Raw genomic sequence first — 11,625 nt, 5'->3', positions numbered from 1 at the left:
GTCTATCTAAAGCCGTCAATAGTGTGTTGAAATCTCCAAGTATGATTGTATTTTTGTCTGCTTCTATTTTTTGATCAGTTAGTAGATGTCTTATATATTTTGGTGCTTCTTGGTTTGTTGCATATATATTAGGAAGTGTTATGTCTTCTTGAAACAATGTCCCCTTTATCATTATGAAATGTCCATCTTTGTTTCTGGTTACTTTTGTTTTCTTGAAGTCAGCATTGTTAAATACGAGTATGGCTACACCTGTTTTTCTTTGGATATTATTTGCTTGGAGAATTGTTTTCCAACCTTTCACTTTAAATCTACTTTTGTCCTTTCAGCTTAGATGTGTCTCTTGAAGGCAGCATATGGTTGGATTTTGCTTTTTGATTCAATCTGCTACTCTGTGCCGCTTTATTGATGAGATCAGTCCATTTACATTTAGGGTAATTATTGACACTTAAGGATTTTCTATAGCCATTTTATGTTTTGTTTTCTGGTGGTTCTGTGTCTCATTTGGTTCTTCTCTTTTTTGTTTCTGTCAGTTGTTTTTGTTTGGTGGTATTCCATACTTCTTTCTCCTGTTTTTTTCTTTTTTAAACTGTGTGTTTCAGTTAGTGACTTTTTCATGGATGGTTATTAATAGGTTATGAAAAATATGTTCATATGTACAAGAGTCTTTTGTCATATGAGTGCTTTGGCACTTCATCCTTCTTTACTACTGCAGATCTTTATCCTCTCCCCTTTTATGTTATTGTTGTTATATATTATCCTTATTTTTCTTGTGACCTTGTTGGAGCTTTTACTTGTAGTTTTGATTTGTTTTGTTTTTGTGTCTTGTCAAATAACTCCCTTGAGTATTTTCTGTAGTGGGGGTTTTCTGGTGATAAATTTCCTCAGTTTCTCTATGTCTGTAAAAGTTTTTATTTCTCTTTCATATTTGAAGGATAACTTTGATGGACATAGTATTCTTAACTGGTAATTCCTCTCTTCTGGTGCTTTGAATGTTTGGGTCCACCCTCCTCTGGCTTGTAGAGTTTCTGCTGAGAAGTCTGATGATAACTTAATGGACTTTCCTTTATATGTTATGGTCTTCGTTTTTCTAGCTGCCTTGAGGATTCTTTCTTTGTCATCAATTTTTGACAATTTTATTACAATGTACCTTGGAGTAGGCCTGTTTGTATTGAGGTAACTTGATGTTCTTTTTGCTTCTTGGATTTAGGCTTTAACTCTTCCCATATGTTTGGGAAATTCTCATCAATTATTTGTTTGAATAGGCTCTCCAGTCTCTTCTCCCTCTCTTCTTCTTCTGATATACTCATTATTCTTAAATTGCTCTTTCTGATGGAGTTAGACAATTCTTGTAGAGCTCTCTTAGTTTATTTAATTCGTGAGTCTCTCTCCTCTTCTCTCCATAGCATCTCTAGTTACCTGTCTTCAATGTCACTGATTCTTTCCTTTATCTGGCTTGGTCTATTAGCTAAGCTTGGTACCTCAATATTCAATTGATGGATTGAGTTCTTCATCTCTGTTTTTAAAATTTCAGTCTCCTTGGTGAGGTATTCTTTTTGTGTATTCCATGGTATTCGATTTCTTGTTCCTTGAATGCATTTGAGAGTGATATTGTTAAGAACCTTAACAAAAAACAAGAAAAAAATGAAAAATTAAAAACAAAATATAATAAAATATATAAAAATTAAAAAAATTATGACAAGTAAAAGAGGAAAAACCACAGGAGAAAATATCAAAAGCCAAAAAAATCCCAAAACAAAAAAACACCTATAAATAGATAAGAGTAAAAATATAAAAATTCAAAAAAAAATTCAAAAATGAAAAAGAGAAAAAGGAATAAGAAGGAAAAAAAGGGGAAAAAATAAATTTCAGTTTTGAGATGTTTCTTCCAGTATGCATGGATGTATTACAACCTTTAAGCTCTGTGAAGTTCCTGGGATGTCCACTGAGGTATTGTTGTGGCGATGATGTAGACAGGGCTGCAGTCACATTAGTGAATGGGGCCTGTGATACGGGCTTTATGGCTCTGACAATGGTGATCTCAGGCATACAGACTCTCCTTCCCATGTCTCAACAGACCTGAGGACCAGACATGGAGCACTTCTATTCTTCAGGAGAGAGAGAGGTGCTGGAGAGCTAGCTGTGGGGCTTGTCTCTGCCACTGTCTCTACTGTGAAGTGAGAGAGGAGATCTGGGAGGCTGGGGGTTGGGTGGCTACACTTTAGCTTTTTCTATCTCTGTTGAGTGTGGGCTGCAGGCAGACCGTGGGAACACTGTCCATGACCCCACGCTCTGGCCGCTTTGATTTATCTCCCTCTTTGTGCCTCTGTCTCACCACTGCTCCCAGCAGGAGACCCAGTCACTCTGGGTTTTTCTCTCTGTACCCCTCAGTTTAAGTCCAGAGAGTCTGAGCTTCCCTCCTCCCCATAATCCAGCAGAGAAATAAAAACCCAGGCACTCCAGGCTTGTCTCCTCTCCAAAGCCCACCGTGATTGCATTTTAGCTTCCTTCCCCTTTTCACCCTATTTGACCTTTAGTCTATTTGGGCACGGATCTTTCAGGCACACCTGTTAGTCTAGTTGGGGTTCCTTTGCTGCATTACAGTTATTCAAGTTGAAATTTCAAGGGGAGAGTTCAAGAGTATCTCTCATACTATCATTACTCTGACATCATGGATTCAAACAATCCTGAGTTTTCAAAAGATTCAGGAAATGCAACCCTTCTTCTTCTCCTTCTCCTTCTCCTCCTCCTTCTTCTTCGAAACCTACCAAATTTTAGGTTTTGACAACAAACAAAGTTTTAAAACTCACTGTATGGAATGGATCTCCAGTCTGAAGTTGACCAGCACTTCAGGGCACCCAAAACTCCACTGTCCTGCAGTTGAGAGTGAGTTGAGCTAGGAAGGTCATAGTGCTTAAACTACAATAAACTACAAAGCAGTGAGTGGTGAGGGACAAATGGTAGAAAAAATAATGATCGTTTCAAGGAGAGAGACTGGTCTCAGCTAGCATAATTACAGCTTCGTTGAGAAGCTAAGATTTGATTTAGGGTGGAGGATGAAGAATTTTGATAGATAGTGATGCAGAGAAGACATAAATAAATCACAGAAATAGGCAATCTTAGAGTGTGAAGTACTATATGCAATCAAATGGGAGTTTGTGTAAATCTGGAGAAAAAGATTGTACAGAAAACTCTAAAACCAGATTCAGAAGTTAAATTTTTCCTGGCTGGGTGGTTCAGTAGATAAAATATCATCCTGAAACACCGTGGCTGCACATTCGATCCCTGGTCAGGGCACATATGAGAAGCAATCATTGAGTACATAGTTAAATGGAACAACTAAGTGGAATGCGTTGATGCTTCTCCCTCTCTTTCTCTTTATAAATCAATCAATCAAAATAAGACTTCTTCATGAAAGTCTTTGGGTTTTTTTTTTAAAAGAAAAAGTTAAATTTTATTAACATTCAATTGGCAGTCATAAAGCATTGAAGGATTTCAGAGAAATAACAAGGAGAAAATGCTTTAAGTAGGTTATTTGGTATCTATGTGTAGGATGAGAAATGGGAGGAGACATAAGCAGAAAACTAGAGGCAATTAAAACATCTAGGCATAAAAGAGGAAGATGTAGTGGTGAAAATAAAGGAGAGATGGGGAAAACCCCTGAGAAGAAGAAAGCATGAGCAAGACTAATGGTGTTTAAAACATGACAGACGTACACCTGAGATGTTGCTGTCTCCTCTGGAGTTCTGGCCCTTTTCTAGTCAAGGGGAGGTATATGATGAGAAATCTGTGAGGTGATGGTAGTAGAATGTGGACACTAAGTAGGGTAGCTGGGTAGGTGGCTACCTGGTTTATCATCTTACTAATACATATGATACTGGTGTCTGTCCTGGGGCTGGTGGGAATCTTGTAGGAGTCTAAGATTGGTGAAAAAAGTGTCAGGTAGAGTAGAGGAGGAGTCAGATGGAAGGTGGATGCTTCTTCCTAACCAGCAAGGGCCACAACTCATAGGAACCAGGATCATAAGGTGAATAATGTTGGGACACAAAGATTTATAGGTTTCTTTCCGGCATTCTTAGATGGGTGAATCAAAGGCTTGATTAGTTGAATTTTGAATGGCAGATATCACAGTAAAAAATGCACCTTAGCCCTGGCAGGTTGGCTCAGCGGTAGAGTGTTGGCCTGGCGTGAGGGGGACCCGGGTTCGATTCCCAGCCAGGGCACATAGGAGAAGCGCCCATTTGCTTCTCTCCCCCCCTTCCTCTCTGTCTCTCTCTCCCCCTCCCTCAGCTAAGGCTCCATTGGAGCAAAGATGACCCGGGCGCTGGGGATGGCTCCTTGGCCTCTGCTCCAGGCACTAGAGTGGCTCTGGTCGTGGCAGAGTGACGCCCTGGAGGGGCAGAGCATCGCCCCCTGGTGGGCAGAGCGTGGCCCCTGGTGGGCCTGCTGGGTGGATCCCGGTCGGGCGCATGCGGGAGTCTGTCTGACTGTCTCTCCCCATTTCCAGCTTCAGAAAAATACAAAAAAAAAAAATGCACCTTAATTTGGGAGGGTGCTGTAAAGGATGTTCCAGAAATAGGAGACAAATTTATATGTATGATCTAATTTTTTTTTTTTTTAACAGAGACAGAGAGAGAGCCAGAGAGAGGAATAGACAGGGACAGACAGACAGGAATGGAAAGATGAGAAGCATCAATCATTAGTTTTTCGTTGCGTGTTGTTCATTGATTGCTTTCTCGTATGTGCTTTGACCATGGGCCTTCAGCAGACCCAGTAACCCCTTGCTCGAGCCAGCGACCTTGGGTCCAAGCTTGTGAGCTTGGCTCAAACCAGATGAACCCGCGCTAAAGCTGGTGACCTCGGGGTCTTAAACCTGGGTCCTCAGCATCCCAGTCTGATGCTCTATCCCCTGCGCCATCGCCTGGTCAGGCCCTGATCTAATATTATTTTGTCCAAAAAAACTATCTTACTTTTTTTCTATAATTTTTGTCTTTTCTTTCTCCTGTCATTAAAAAAAAAATTTATTTAAGATATAATTCTAGGCCCTGGCCTGTTGGCTCAGCGGTAGAGTGTCGGCCTGGCGTGCGGGGGACCCAGGTTCGATTCCCGGCCAGGGCACATAGGAGAAGCGCCCATTTGCTTCTCCACCCCCCCTCCTTCCTCTCTGTCTCTCTCTTCCCCTCCCGCAGCCAAGGTTCCATTGGAGCAAAGATGGCCCAGGCGCTGGGGATGGCTCCTTGGCCTCTGCCCCAGGCGCTAGAGTGGCTCTGGTCGCGGCAGAGCGACGCCCCAGAGGGGCAGAGCATCGCCCCCTGGTGAGCAGAACGTCACCCCTGGTGGGCATGCCGGGTGGATCCTGGTCGGGCACATGCGGGAGTCTGTCTGACTGTCTCTCCCCGTTTCCAGCTTCAGAAAAATACAAAAAAAAAAAAAAAAAGATATAATTCTAATGCCATAAAATTCAGCCTTTAAAAATATATTTAAATTTAAAAAAACATTGAGTTTTTTAGAGAGAAAAAAGAAAGGAGAGAGATAGAAACATTAATTTGCTTTTCCACCCATTGACACATTCATGGGTTGATTCTTCTATGTGCCCTGACTGGGGATTGAACCTACAACCATAGTGTATTGTGATAATGCTCTAATTAACCGAGCTATATGGCCAGGGCAAAATTCAGCCTTTTAAAATGTATAATTTAGTGCTTTTTAGTATATTCACAGACTTGTGCAACAATCACCACTAATTCCAGAATATTTTCAGAACTCAATGGTTGGGTCATAAGGTAACTCTATATATAACTTACTAAGAACTACCAAACTGGTTTTTATAATGGCTGCACCATTTTACATTCCCACCAGTAATGTATGGAGGCTTCAATTTCTCTATATCCTCACCAACCCTTGTATGTCCTTTAAAAAAATTATCATTATTATTATAGCCTTCCTAGTGGGGCTGGTGGTATTTCACTGTTGTCTTGATTTGGTCAGGCTAACTTACATTATTTTCGTTTTATCAACATTTATATTTAAGTCTGAACGATGTTTTATTTTTAAAAAATGACCAGATTTCCTCTGTTACATCCGTCTAAGACTCACTCATGATGCTTGTCTCGTAAGTTCGACAATTATATTTAAAAATACCACAGTTTTGGCCTGACCTGTGGTGGCACAGTGGATAAAGCGTCGACCTGGAAATGCTGAGGTTGCCCGTTCGAAACCCTGGGCTTGCCTGGTCAAGGCACATATGGGAATTGATGCTTCCAGCTCCTCCCCCCTTCTCTCTCTCTCTCCTCTCTATCCCTCTCTGTCTCTCTCTCCTCTCTAAAAATGAATAAATAAAATAAAATAAATAAAATAAATAAAAATACCACAGTTTTGCCTGACCAGGCGGTGGCGCAGTCAGACTGGGATCCGGAGGACCCAGGTTTGAGACCCCGAGGTCGCCAGCTTGAGCGTGGGCTCATCTGGTTTGAGCAAAAAAGCTCACCAGCTTGGACCCAAGGTTGCTGGCTCGAGCAAGGGGTTACTCGGTCTGCTGAAGGCCCACGGTCAAGGCACATATGAGAAAGCAATCAATCGAGAAACTGATGATTGATGCTTCTCATCTCTCTCCGTTCCTGTCTGTCCCTATCTATCCCTCTCTCTGACTCTCTCTCTCTCTGTCCCTGTAAAAAAAAACAAACAAACAAACAAAAAAACCACAGTTTTTATGCCAGTCGCATAATTTTATTTTGTGCATTTATCCATCCCACCCTAAAGGCCGGTCTGTGAAAATATTTTCTGACATTAAACCGGTCCGTGGCCCAAAAAAGGTTGGAGACCACTGGTTTAGGTTACATATTCATCACTAAATGAATAGACCGAGTTTTTTTATTTTTTGAGTCATAGGCTCAGGCAGCAATTGGGATAAGATAATCAAGCTGTTTTGGAGAAGAATGTTGTTTCAGGCATCCTCTGATAATGGAATTTATTGTCTGTACTTCACACATAAAACTACCTGGAAGGGATTCTTCTGTGCATTAGGAAAGCACAGACTTTGTAACTGTCTTCTAAGACCAGCCCTCCATGCACAACCAAGTTCCCTCAGCACTGACCAGCAGGTATAGAAGGATGTCTAGGTATGAAGGTCAAGGGATCTGAGCAACCTCGGCTGGGGTCTCCTGAGGTCTCTGCCTCCAGCACCAGGACTATCCTCTGGCACAGCAACGCCTTTTAGGTCCAGGAGGAATTCTACTGACCTGCCCTTTCTTTTCCCCTTCCCCCACCCTCTGGAGCTGGTTCCAGGTTTCTCTCCAGCCCTCCCATGCCTCATCATGCCATGGTGGCCTGGAAGACGTCCCCAGCTTTTCCTGGGTTCCACAGCCTCCACGGGAAGCCTTTTCTCTCAGCCCCAGCCTGGAGACCTGGAGGTGCTGCTAGGCAAACCCTGCCCTATTGGAGAGAAAAAACTCGGATGTGGCTCGGCGTTGTGTGGGAGACTCACCCACCTGCAGGGTGGGCAGTGGCAGACTGAGAGAGGCTTGGGGAGCCACACGGACCTTTCGCAGAGGTGGAGTCCAAGATACCGTTCACAGTAAGAGGAACTGTTCCCTGGTTGACTTTCTAGAAAAAAAGTACATCTTCTGAAATTTCATCAGACACCCGTTCTCCCTGCTGGAGGGCCGGTGTGCGATGGGGCAGCTGGGAAAGGGCTGGTCCCTTCGGATTCCCTGGAGCGTTTGCTCTGTTTTAGCGTTGCGGGGCGCTGTGTATAAGGCACGATGTTAACGTTCCTGCCCGACCCCCTGACACTCAACAAACTCACCGACTCACCCATAGGCCTCTCTCCCTGGTCACTTCAAACTCACAGGCCCTGTAGCCTCACAGTGGTGACTTAGTGTATCAAAAATTTTCACTGGATTTACATGTGTGGCCACCTTTGGAGTCCATTTGAAAATCTGTAAAATATTGTGTCATGTGATTGTGAGATGAATTTTAGCAGCCTCTGACCTGGCTCTTGCTGGTTGTGCAACTGAGAACAGTCTGATAGGACAGAATATACATATGGTGGCTTTTTAATTTATCTCATCTGATCTAAGACTTGTTTTTAAAAGTAATTGATTAGGCCCTGGCCGGTTGGCTCAGTGGTAGAGCATTGGCCCGGTGTCTGGAAGTCCCAGGTTTGATTCCCAGTCAGGAGAAGCACCCATCTGCTTCTCCACCCCTCCCCCTCTCCTCCTCTCTATCTCTCTTCCACTCCCACAGCCAAGGCTCCATTGTAGCAAAGTTGGCCTGGGTGCTGAGGATGGCTCTATGGCCTCCGCCTCAGGTGCTAGAATGGCTCCGGCTGCAACAGAGCAACAACCCAGATGGGCAGAGCATCACCCCCTGGGGAGCATTATGGGTGGATCCTGGTCAGGCGCATGTGGGAGTCTGACTGCCTCGCCGCTTCTAACTTTGGAAAAATACAAAAAAAATTAAAATAAAATAAAGGTAATTGATTTTAGTTGAAGAAATTATGAGACGATTCCTGCCTTAATGATTTTCAGAAAGAATTTTTAAGGAAGTAGATTTTTAAAATCCTAATTGCTTAAAATGATAATTGAATTTTCTGTAACTTTAAATATTTAATTCATTTATTTACTGGAATATCAATGCTTCAGTTTCACTTAAAAATTTGTCATCTGTTTAGCCTGACCAGGCGGTGGCACAGTGGATAGAGCGTCAGACTGGGATGCGGAGGATCCAGGTTCAAGACCCCGAGGTTACCAGCTTAAGCGCGGGCTCATCTGGTTTGGGCAAAGCTCACTAGCTTGGACCCAAGGTCACTGGCTCGAGCAAAGGGTTACTCGGTCTGCTGAAGGCCCACGGTCAAGGCACATGAGAAAGCAATCAATTAACAACTAAGGTGTCACAACGAAAACTGATGATTGATGCTTCTCATCTCTCTCCGTTCCTGTCTGTCTGTCCCTATCTATCCCTCTCTCTGACTCTCTCTGTATTTCTAAAAAAAAAAAAAAAATCTTAGTATAAAATTTGTCACATGTTTAAAATGTGTTAACTTTAAACAAACACAGTAAGACATTTTAATTTAAGGCAGTTTTTCAGTTTTGAGCAGATTGACATGACAATCAACTGTTGCTCTGTGACTTTTCAGCCTAGTTCAAAAGTTTCTGAATTTCTAAAATTTAAAAAATGTTAAAAGTTGATATCTTTACAACTAACATCAATATAAAGTTATAAATACTAGTAGTAAATAGCCCTTTGACATAGAAATTACAACATTAATATTAGTTATTATTATAACCTGAAAATAAACTACAGTACCTTATACATTAATTAGACTAGGTGAAAGCATTCTTTTTGCAAAATCTGTGATTTTATTAAAATAATGCTGACCTTTTAACTTCTACTTGAAAACTAATTACTTGAAGTGGTAGTCGCTAGAAATGTCTTAATGAGTTGACATTTTTTTTTTTACTTGATAGCAAATTCTGATGCCAGTTTATGCTATTTTGATAACAAGTGACCATATTCCACAGGACCGTTCTGTGGCTCAGGCGTGCTTACGCCCTGAGAGCCTCGCTCGGTTTGGCAGGATTTCAGTTGACTGCATATGCTCTTTGGCAGTGCTCTCACCAGGACTCCATGCATATGTGCTCTTCTCCCACGGGCTGTGTACTTCTGGACTTGTAGTCTGACAAAATTATATCTTCAGCTAGACAGTGCAGCAAGTAGCTAATGGTTGCAACTGTTTCACGTAAGTATTATTTGCCTTAACAATATTTAATGTTAATAACTAACATTTCTTAACATTTAATTTATTAATTAATAATTATTTATAATAATATTTAAATCTCATTGGAATTTACCTAATAAAATATGCAATTCTTATGAAGTGTATGGTCATAGAAGTTAAATTAAATTTATTCTTATTAGTGAATGAATAAATATGGCTTCCATTTCAGAAATTTACCTTTTACATTAAATGAAGGCAGTTAACTACTCTAGAGAGACTCTTTTTAGCAGACATTTATTACATTTCCCTATTTAGAAAAAATGATTCGCTTTATAAAAAAGGACTTTTATTTTAAGCAGAGAGATATAATAAATATACATTAAGGAAAGTATCTCCAAAATAATCTAAACCTGGATTCAGTCATCTTACAAAGTTATAATTTCAGATTGATTAGAAAAAACGATCCATCCCTGGTCAGATATCTTGACTGGTCAGAGCATCATCCTGATACACAAAGGTTGCAGGTTTGATCCATGATCAGGGCACATACAAGAATAGATTGATATTTCTGTTTCTCTCTCTTCTTCTTTTTCTAAAAAGATCAACAAAGAGAATAAAGTGAAAAAAAAGAAAAGCTCTAAGTGGAAAGCCTATTTATCTGGTCAAAAAAAAATATTGTCTCAAAAATTAGATTTCTAAGCAAGCAGTTCTATTTAAAATTATGTTAATGTGTGTGCCAAAACAAATTCTAAGAGCGCAAAGGGTAAATAATGAAAAGCTTCTGTCTCAGATCCAAATTTCCCAGGCTTCCTCTGCCAGAGGCAAATCCTGTTACCAGTTTCTTATTTATGTATGTTCTTGGATATATTCTATATGCATGTACATATCCTTTTAAAACCATTACAATAAAGAGGAATATAATATAAACACTATTTTGAATTTTATTTTCACTTACAGTATCTTGGATATTATTTTTATTTGGTATATACACATATGTCTAATTCATTCTTGTCTCCCCCTCTCTCTGTAAAGTCAATAAATAAAATCTTAAAAAAAAAACCACGTAAGGTTCAAGACAGTATCTCTAAGGTTGTGTAATTCAGTGGCATCATCAAAGCCCAGATACTGTTCTTTTTCTTTTTTTCCAAGGAGAGGAAGGAAGATAGAGAGACAGACTCCCACATGCACCCCGATGAGGATCCACTGGCAACCTCTGTCTGGGGCCGATACTCTGCCCATTTGGGGCCAATGCTCATAACTGAGCTATTTTTAGAACCTGAGCTGGAGGCTCTAGGAAGTCATCCTTACATCCTTAGCATCCAGGGCTGATGCACTCAAACCAATCGAGCCATGGCTGTGGGAGGAGAGAGAGAATGAGAGAGAGAGAATGAGGAGGGGTGGAGAAGCAGAGGGTTGCTTCTCCTGTGTGCCCTGACTGGAAATCAAACCCGGGACATCCACATGCCAGGCTGATGCTCTACCACTCAGCCAATGGGCCAGGACTCAGGTATTCTTAAAAACAAAAACAAAAATAAATTTTATTTTATTGATTTTAGTGAGAGAAGAAGGCAGAGAGAGAGAGAGACAGAAACATCTGTATGTGTTCAATCCCCCATCTGTATGTGCCCTGATGGGGGATTGAACTGGTAATTTTTGCAGATTGATATAATGCTCTAACCAACTGAGGTATCTGGCCAGGGCAAAGCCCAGGTACTTTTGATTTTTGCTCTGTTATCCTTCGGGTGTTGACTTTATCTTTATATTGACTACTTTCGTGATTGCTAGATAGTGGCAACAAATATAGTTGTATTTTCCACATTTCGTGAGGACTGACTCTTCCTTGTATTTCTGTTTAAGAAGCCCCTCAACAGACAGGGGTGCATGCCTCTTCCTAAAACAATCACAACTAA

This window comes from Saccopteryx leptura, chromosome 7, assembly GCF_036850995.1.
Source record: "Saccopteryx leptura isolate mSacLep1 chromosome 7, mSacLep1_pri_phased_curated, whole genome shotgun sequence".
Lineage (NCBI taxonomy): Eukaryota > Metazoa > Chordata > Mammalia > Chiroptera > Emballonuridae > Saccopteryx > Saccopteryx leptura.
This window is presented reverse-complemented; position numbering follows the sequence as displayed.